Genomic DNA, 9,583 nt, shown 5'->3' with positions numbered 1-9,583 from the left:
GGTGGATGATTAATGACTTCTAAGGGGACTAAAGATAGCCCCAAATAATTTTGGTTTTCTGTCAGCAACATTGCAACTCTCTGTAATCATGAAGTTCAGTTCAGTCTGTGGAATGGTAGCATGGGAGTGGCCTCTCCTCTTCAGGGCTTGTAAACAAATGTAAGTTAATAGCTGATTGAAAATATTCCATACTACTTTTCTTCTAGCTGTAAGCGGCTCTGTCAGAACCTAGCTCATATATTTTCATCTCTAGGACACTTTAGACTTTATTGTCAAATATGGATATAAATTTCTCATTTATTTCCCAAGTATTTGTTAAAATGAATTGTAACAAACCCTCGTGATGTTTTTGCAATTTGCAAAATACTTTCTCATTTGATTTGGTCCTTGGGATACTGCTATAAGTAAGATACTTTTATTCGCTCATATTAAAGATGAAGAAAGTAGGCCAGAGAGGTGTCTCAGCAGGTAAGGGCACTCACCATGAAGCCTGGCGACCTGAGTTCAACACCCAGGGCTCATATGATGAAAGGAGAGAACTGAGTCCCACAAGTTGTCCTCTGATCTCCACACGTGCTGTGTCATGTACACACACACACACACACACACACACACACACCATGATTTTTAAAAAGGTGAGCTTTACAGAATACGTGCTAGTTAAGTGCAGGTCAGAAGTCAAGGCTTCCAACATGGGAACCCTTCTTCCTCCATCATAAAGCAGTGGAGCCGCCTAAGGTACAGTGACCACTGCAGCTTCCTGGTGGAGACTGTTGGGAAAGTGAAGTAGGATTCATGAAACACTTTGAAGGGATGTATAGTGCCCAGAGAGGCAATGAGGGAAAGAGAAACTGGAGAGAGAGAGAGAGAGAGAGAGAGAGAGAGAGAGAGAGAGAGAGAGAGAGAGAGAGAGATCCACCAACCAACGGTGTCTTGTGTTTCTATATTGCACGACTTTCCAGAATTGCAGTAATGCATTGAGGCAGGCTGCCCATTACCAGTCGTGGGCCACAGGACGGAAGTCCTAGGCTGGAAAGCCACAGCTAAAGTTTGGGATGCTGGCCTTCTGTTCCACGACAAAAGCGGTTTTCAAAGTATGTTCTCACCCCCAAGACTGGGTGCACTGATGTACGGGTGGCTGCAAAGAAATATAAAATGTCAGCCGAGGCTTGTTTTAGAAGAACGTGCTATATATAAACTCACATGTTATTGTATCATAAAACCAAGTGATTTCTAAAGTTTTCAGTCGGTTGATCGGTTTATCACTATTATGTACTGGAGTAGGAGGACACGACTAACAAAATTAATTGAGAAGGAGTTTGATTGCTTCTAGCATGACTTTCAGGGGGTATTGAGGAACCATATACCTCATAAACACAAAAGTGGGCCAAGACTTAAATGAATCTCTTCCTGCTCTGTTCCTCCCAGTGAGGGGTGTTTCCATGATGTGCTAGCCCTTGCTTGGTGCTCCTTGTTGAGGGTGGCAGCTCTCTGTTACTGATCAATTGTTTTAAGAAAAGGGTGGAGGGCCAGAGAACCAGAAGTTCCCCTACAGCACACAGATCCGGAAAAGCACAGTCAATACCAAATTAGCCAAGAGACAATCATACTTTGGAAGCAAAGCTTAGCTTTAATTTTCTCTATACATCTCTTCTTTCAGTTTACAGTTGTTTCCATATTCAAGTGTATTTTCCAGGAAGGCATGGCAATTGTTTTGGGACACGGGCTTCTAGAAGCCTTTATCTTGCCTTGGCTTAGGACACTAAGGGCACAGTTCTTTGTCTCTTAAGTCACAGGTTAAAAAAAAAAAAGACTCATCCGCAAATATTTTATGCTTCTTTCAGCTGTTGTTAGGAAATGCAACCCTCAAATTATTTTCTACCATACATCTTAGCTATAAGTGATTAAAAATAGACAGGGAGGAGAGAAGGATATAGTTGCAGATTGCAGGACATAAAAAATGCACACCCTGCTGAATTGTGCAAGCTATGAGGAGCACTCCTCACAGGTGTTCCAGCCCATAGGGCTTGCTCTTTTTTTTCCCCCTCCAAGTACAGTCAAAGGTGTTGGCTGGAGGCCTCCAGAGCCCTCCCTTTCCCCATGCACCTTAGGTCTCTGGGAATGCTAACACTTGTGAGGCCAGTAGCAGCTAAAGGAACCACACTGCTTTCGGTGCGAGGGCCTAGAAGCTGGGTGCCTTCCTCATAGAACTCCCCACTGGCCTCAGTTTTCCAGAACCCCAATCTCAGAACTCAGAAGGGGCTTACTTTCAATATAACCTTTATGGACAGGAAGATAGGCTAAGACCGTCATTTTTTTTTTTTAAAGACTCTTCAAGCAATTACAGTTTTTTATGTTCTTTGGGGGTTATGAATTTTGCAGCTTGCCCCCTGCAGTCATTTCGAATACAGACAGTAGTAATAATAAACATACCAGTAAGGGTCTGTCCTTAGAGTGAGCCTGCTTACCCAGAAGATGTTTGGATTCTAAAAATATAAAGACCATCAGTCAGATTAATGTCCCTTCTCACGCTGGTTACCTCAGGTGCGCTGGCGCCTGCAATAACCTGACATTCCAAGGTGGATTTAAAAAAAAAAACACGCAAGCTGCTCCTTCAGAAGGCTCTAGAATGCGGTGAGTGTGTGTACGTCAGATCTCAAACCCACCCCGGAAGCAGCACTGGCTTTGGCTGGACTCGAAGGTATTTACTCTGGACACTATGCCAAGACATTAACAGCTGCTGGATTAATTATTTATGGCCTTAGTGTCAATCATCTGAGACAAGATCCAAAGAAATATATTTCAAAGTCAAGTCATCTAGGTTAATTTTTTTTTTTTCTCCGCTGCCTAACAGGGCTCCCTTGTCATTTGTTACCCTTGAATTTCTTCCCAAAGAAGTCATCTCAGAAGACTGAGCCCTTAAAATTATGTTTCCTCCCCCCGCAGTGTTTTCTTTGAAGTGCTTTCCGTCGCCGAAGCAAGCGCCCTGGCTGTGTCTGCACTATTTTCAGAAGATGGCTTACACCGGGGGAACCCCTGACACGGTTTAGTTTTTGAAACTTCAATCAACGAGGCCTGGCAGTGGGAGGCAAGCGAGCCCCTCCCCTGCGCACGAGCCTCGCGGGTTCGCGCTGGGCTGCGAAGCCCTGGGCCCACGCGGGGAGGCTGCTCCGTGTCGCCCGCCAGCTAGCCCCGAGCTGCACGCACGGGCAGGAGCCAATACTTGGTGGCGAGCATCTCCGAGAAGAGTTTCAGTCCGCTTGGCCAATAGGTGACACGTCGGCCCCCGCCCCCTACGCGCGAGGTTTGGCATCCCGGCTTGGGGAACCTTACCGCCAGCCCCCCCACTCCGCCCCCCGCACACACCCTGACCTCTGCTGGAGGCTGAGGGGCGCGTGGGACCCGGTGGCCAGGCGGGCTCCGAGGCTGCGCCGCCCCCGGGCGTCTCCGTGGCGTTCACCCCCCGGCCGCAGCATCCCGTGCCAAGCGCACCCGGCCGGTCCTCACGCCGGTCCCGGTGGCCCGCGAGGACTCGGGCACACGCCCCTTACCTGGGCGAGGCCGGGCGCGCAGGCGCCGAGCGTGGAGCCCGCTACCGGCCGCTCAGCCCGCGCTCCCGCTGGGTCGGACAGTTCCGGGGGCCGCGGCGCAGAGCTGTCGCCGGCGCCACCGCCCCGGGCTGCCGCAGACCGCGGGAGAGCGTCTGCGCGAAACCCCAGCGCAGCCCTGGCGGGAGCGCCGCCTCCCAGGCACCGGCCACAGCCCCCCGGCCTCGGGAGCCGCTGTCCCAGCGCACCCGCCGCCCGCGCGCAGAGGTAAGCTTGGGGCGAGCCGCCCCGCGTCGTCGCCGCGTCCGCGCCGGTCCCCACCGCCTCCGCCCAGGCGAACCATGGAGTTTGCGCTCCGTCCCGCCGCCCCACTTGTAGAGGCGGGCTCCTGGCCGCTGCCCCGGCCGCAGAGGCGAGGCTCCCGCCAGCCCCTCGAGTCAAGGAGTAGGTTGGGGAAGCTGGACGAGCACGGAGTCCCCAGGGTGGGCTAGGATAAGCCTGGACGGAAGGGGCGCGTAGAGAAGGATAGGGGACGAGGAGAGCCTCGCAGGGGTCAGCGGCAGCGCCTCTGCCCCCGGAACTCCGGGGTTTGCAGACTCCTTTTTTTTGCTAGAGGGAAATGAGTAATTTGGGTACCGAGGTGTGAGGGGAGGATGACGGTGGAAGCTTAGGGTCCCAAGGGCATTCTGCAGAGAAAAGACCAGGAGATAGGTGGATGGTGAGGTTTAAGAGCAGATGCCCAAAGTTTGAACTTGTTAGGAGCTGCAAAGGGCAGCCTGGGCTAGTGAGAGCTGGTGAAGGTGTCAGCTCAGGGTGGGAGGACTCTGCGGGACGGCGGAAGGGAGGAGGGAAAAGGGAGGGGGAGGACCATCTGTTTTGCCTCGGCTGTGTGAGGGCCTTGGGATGAGGGGAAGGCTAGACGGAGGTCGCTCATGCTTTGCTTCCTATGGCTCTGGAGGACACGCTGATGGCGAATGTCCTGGGTCCTTCAAGGAAAATAAAATGCCCCTGCCCCCATGAGCACAAACAAACAATTTTGGAATGGCCTCAAAAGTTCCTGGATTTGGAAACATTTTCATATAGAGAGGAGGTTGGTGTTTCTCTCTGGCTTTGCTTATCTGATGCGCAGTACACGGAGGCTATTGCAAACTTTGTCACAATGAAGCAAGCAAGATACAGGGAAAATAGATGTCCAAATGGAACAAAAACACTTGTATTGTGGGCTAGACTGGCAGCGTCCATACAATTTAGGAAGGGCTGAGAAATGTGTTTATTAAATGAGAGGGGAAGCGTTTCAGAAAGTTACTGAGCCCATCTCAAACGTTTAGGCTCCACCTATCTCCCCTCAGTGTTTTGGGGTCTGCTTTTTCCTGTTTCCGTAATCCTTCAATAGTATTTTAATATGTGTGCATTGCGTATGGGCTGTCCTTTCCTGTCATAGATGAATGTCCTTAGAATGTAAAATACTGGCTTGCAATTTTGGCTACTTGATACATGTATGTATGTATATATATATATATATATATACACATATATATGTATGTATATATAGTGAAAATATGTTTATTTGGACAAAGCATTGGTTGTTCAGATTTTATATTTTTCAGTAGTCAGGTATTTGTGGATTCATCAAATACACTTTTACCCATCTGCGAAAGTGATTTGAGGAAGTTTAAGGTGAAAACCACAAATCAAATAAGCTATTCTTGTAAATCTCCTTGACCTCTCATGGGCGCGTTTGTAGTAAATGCTTTTGGAAAGGTGAACTCTCCAAAACAAGGAAGCATCGCTGCCCTTGCTGGCATAGGGCTGGTGATACCAATGTTTTGCAGTATAAGCCCTGAAGCATCTCATTTGCATAATATTATGTTCCGGTTACATAGGTAAATGATTTAAAAGGGGCCTAACAACCACTATCATTGATATTAAGAAAAACAATGTTGATAGCTTACAGCATTTTAACAACGTACAGATCCCCAGGACCAAAGAAAACAGTTTGTCTCTTTGAACTGAGTCAGAGAGAAACCAAATGGAGGCATTTCCTCCTCAGTCAAATTAGAGACAGAAGTGTGGTTAGTGCTTGGCACCCAAGCACAGCAAATAATGAGACCCGACAGCAGTTGGAAGATATCGTCACAAAGTGGGACTGTTGTATGATGATCAAATGTCCTGGCTCTGGGAGTAAAGGGAATCCATCAAAACAAACGACTCCGAGGGATGAACATCTACATAGAATACTGCTGGGTGGTGTTGGGTACCATGAGCAAGACATCCCAACTCTGCTTTTCCGTTCTCCTCCTGACTGAGTTTGAAAATGTTACTGCCTGAACTTCTTTTTTTTTTTAGGATTTAAAAACACTGTTTATTTAATAAAATATTAAAGCTGCACCTCAATGCTTTTATACACAAGTATGCACCTTGCTCTGGCAGCTAAATTTTGTAATTTAAGAGTCACCCAGGTGATAATGGTTTTAAAGATGTGAAGGGATCATGGGGAACAGCTGAAGAAATGTACAACAGGGCTGGTGTTCCACAGAGAGTCCAGTTGCTCTGATGGACCTTAACAGTTTTGTCCGGTGATAGCCACCAGAAGCACCAACCACAGTAAAATGGAACAGGCTTGAGTCTAGAAGCTATTTTGGAAAGGAACAAAATGTAATAAATGTTCTATTTATTAAACAGCAAGTTGATTGGTTATTGAATAATGATTCTTGGGCTATTGCTTTTACTCAATTTTTGGGTCAAATTGATAATCATTCTCCTGCTGGTCAATTATTACAATTTGCTCAGATGAATTCTTTTATTTTTCCTAAATTAGTAATGCAAACTCCAGTAAAGGATGCTGCTTTAGTGTTTACTGATGGCTCATCTAATGGAAAAGCAGTGTATGTAAATAGATGCATGTGACAATTGATACTTAATTCAGGATTTTTGATGGCCAGTGCACAATCTGGAGAAGCCACCAAACATGCAATTGCTCATTGCCTGAAATTTTTCTCCTATATGGGGATACCAAAAGTTATTAAAACTGATAAGGATATGGACACATTAGTAAGGCTTTTTTTTTTTTATCAATTTTGTTCTCAATTGCAAATTCAGCATAAAACAGGTATTCCTTATAATCCTCAAGGACAAGGTATTGTTGAGCAAGCCCATGACTGCCTGACTTCCAATGACAGCTGTCTGTCTGTCTGTCTATCTATCTACATGAAATGACAGTGTTTGTGCGTTGAAATTTCCTGACTTCTGTTTGCTTGTTTTTATTATCACCCCCTCTACACACCATTCATTATTCTTTACCGTTTCCACATTTTTGTCTCTGTTCCCCATGGATCTCAATATGATGAATTTACCCAAACTTTCTTCTTTATTGTTAGTTTTTTTTTAAATCTAATGCTTTCTCTTGATTTTCTTTGATTTGTAGGTTATCTTCTCTTTTTTTTTGTAGATTTTATCCAACATTGTCCTTTATTATTCTAGATTATTTCTCCCTAAAATGACATCATAGTTCTGCATGCCTCCTGAGCTTCATATTTACACTGTGAAACCCCAGAGAGGGCCTTGCGCGGCTCTCAGGTGCCTTAAGTCTTCCGTCTGTTTTCTAAAACTAAACTTACGCTCTAAGCACCATCTTTCTTTTAAATGAGCAGGGGTGACTTTGTGTCAATTTTCACCTTTCTCCCAAGCACCCAAAACCTCCCCATACCTTTCCTTTCCACACGTAATTCACAAACAGCCCCGGTTTCCCTCTCCACAGTGCCTCTCCAGAGTCTCATCCTCGTGTTCTCAGTGTGGCTGCTGCCTTTGTTTAAGCTCATCTTTTTCTAGAGACTACCACCCTCGCTGATTAGTCTGCCATCTCTTGTCTCTCCCGTCCCTACTGCATTTCATACTTACTTTGGGAGAACAAGCTGTCTAAAAGGTTCTCACTAGTCGACTCCTCTGCAGTACCCAGTAACACAAACCTCTGCTCTCAGAGCGAGATCCTTTGCTGCCCGTAGGTTGAGCTCTGACCTCGTTGACTTATTTATTAATTGAATCTGCCCTGTGCTAGGCCCAGCCTTGGCTGAGAATTTTGAAAGCCTCTGCTGATGTTCAGTGATAGGCTGAAAAATTTTCAATTGGAAATCGAATTTTCAGTTGGAACCCACTGCTAAAATGTCGTCTTACGTGGTAGAAACGGGGCCCCAGCAACCCCACTGGCTTGGAGCTCCTCCGTTTTAGTCCTCCGAGGTGTAGTCAGGTGCTTCCTTGCCACGGTGTGACCTGCCCTGTGCTGAAGGCGATGGCTGTCTTAACCCACAGCAGGGCTCTGGCCTGCACCTCTGTGCTCATGCTGTCCCCTCCATTCCGAACAGACCTTTCATTCCCATACGGCCACTTCCACCTGTCTGAGAGTCAGGGCAGTTGCTGCATGTTCTCGATCTCCTTTTGAACTCCAGCTCTGACTCCAGCAAACTCTATTACCTTCGATTTCACTTCTCTGAAGTGCCAGTCAATTATGTGTTTTCTGCATTTGTACTTAAGAGCTCTACAGTAACCTGGCCTCACCTTAGCCCGTCATTTCCTGAAAATACTTAGCCAGGGGCCTGGCCTCTCATAGGACATCAGTAGATAATGAAACTAGTTGGATGAAGTTCTTCCTGGTTCTGGAGTCTCAGTTTATATAACTGATATTATTTAAACACTTCAATTTGGTTCTTAGAGTAGAGGCTGTGCTTCATAAACTTGAATATGCACATAAACGTAAATGTTATTGAGTGTAGATTCTGGTTGAGCAGGGACTTGGATGAGGCCCATGATTCTGCATCTCTCACAGACTCCCAGGGAGTGTGGAAGAAGCTGGTCCTAGAGCCACGCTTTCCCCATGGAGGCCGAAGGTGGTGGTAAACAGGCTTGGGAGTCTCGAGCAGTGACTGCCTCTCTCTTGGTGACTGTACAGTTGGTGCTTGCTTCCATACTACTTCCTGTCAGGAAAGGACAGATATGGATATGTGTCCCAAGGATGAGTGGAGGGGGTGGGCGTTCCCCTGTGATTTTGGTGCTACATTATTGCAACTGGACTTGACCCCATTGCCGGTTTTCTCGGGCCAGATAATAGTGCTGTGTTACACATGCCTCATTTTCCCAGGGCTGCACATCCTGGCTCACTTTCTTTCTTACTCTGCATTGATCCCCCTCCTTGTCTTTGTGCACACACTCTCTCTCCTTCTCCCTCCCCACCCTCTCCTGAAATTCTCTTCAGGTGCCTGGGCGGACTCGCTGCCCCACCCGTTCTTCTACCCTATCCAGACGTTTTCAGGGCACAGGAGACGTGAGCTCTCCATTTGTCTTGGTTGCCAGTGGGAGACCCCAGACAAAACGGTTTTCTTTCTGGGTTCCTCCATCCCCTGTCAGTCGAAGGTGTAGGTGACAAAACTTCTTGGGTCTGCTTCAGGACCAAGGCAGACACCATGTGGATCTTCCTTCCCTTGGGGTGGCAGGCAAATGCTGGGCTGGGCAAAGAAACGGGCTTGCTGATCTGCTCAAGCTGGTGTGTGTTTCTGCCTGTGTTCTTGCATCATGGTCCTGTTCCAGCTAAACAACTTGAGCTTCTATTGTTGGAAACAATTCATTGTTTGCTTGCCTTACTTCTTTTCTTCTCTTTTCTTTTTCTTTCTTTCTTTCTTTCTTTCTTTCTTTCTTTCTTTCTTTCTTTCTTTCTTTCTTTCTTTCTTTCTTTCTTTTCTCTCTCTCTCCCCTTCCCTCCCTCCCGCCCTCCCTCTTTCCTTCCTTCCTTTCTTCTCTTCTCTTCTCTCTCTTTGTTTGTCTCTCTCTCTGTCTGTCTCTGTCTCTCTCTGTCTGTCTGTCTCTGTCTCTCTCTGTGTCTCTGTGTCTCTGTCTCTGTCTCTGTCTGTCTCTGTCTCTGTCTCTCTCTCTCTCTCTCTCTCTCTCTCTCTCTCTCTCTCTCTCTCTCGGTTTTTTGAGACAGGGTTTCTGTCCTGGAACTTGCTCTGTCGACCAGGCTGGCCTTGAACTCACAGAGATTCGCCTGC

The 9,583-nt window shown here is 47.1% G+C and overlaps 1 protein-coding gene across 3 annotated transcripts in view; it reads left to right on the top strand.

Annotated features, from left to right (window-relative positions):
- Positions 1-3,699: 3,699 nt before the first annotated feature.
- Positions 3,700-9,583, top strand: part of Znf385b (zinc finger protein 385B) — a 407,065-nt gene continuing 401,181 nt past the window's right edge. For all 3 annotated transcript variants that reach the window (XM_052723003.1, XM_052722998.1, XM_052723006.1), the window contains exon 1: positions 3,700-3,815. The gene's annotated coding sequence lies outside the window, so the exon portion shown is untranslated. The remainder of the gene's footprint in view (positions 3,816-9,583) is intronic.

The sequence above is a fragment of the Peromyscus californicus genome, unplaced genomic scaffold (assembly GCF_007827085.1).
Source record: "Peromyscus californicus insignis strain IS unplaced genomic scaffold, ASM782708v3 Scaffold_7__1_contigs__length_154581171, whole genome shotgun sequence".
In the NCBI taxonomy this organism is placed as follows: domain Eukaryota; kingdom Metazoa; phylum Chordata; class Mammalia; order Rodentia; family Cricetidae; genus Peromyscus; species Peromyscus californicus.
This window is presented reverse-complemented; position numbering and strand designations above follow the sequence as displayed.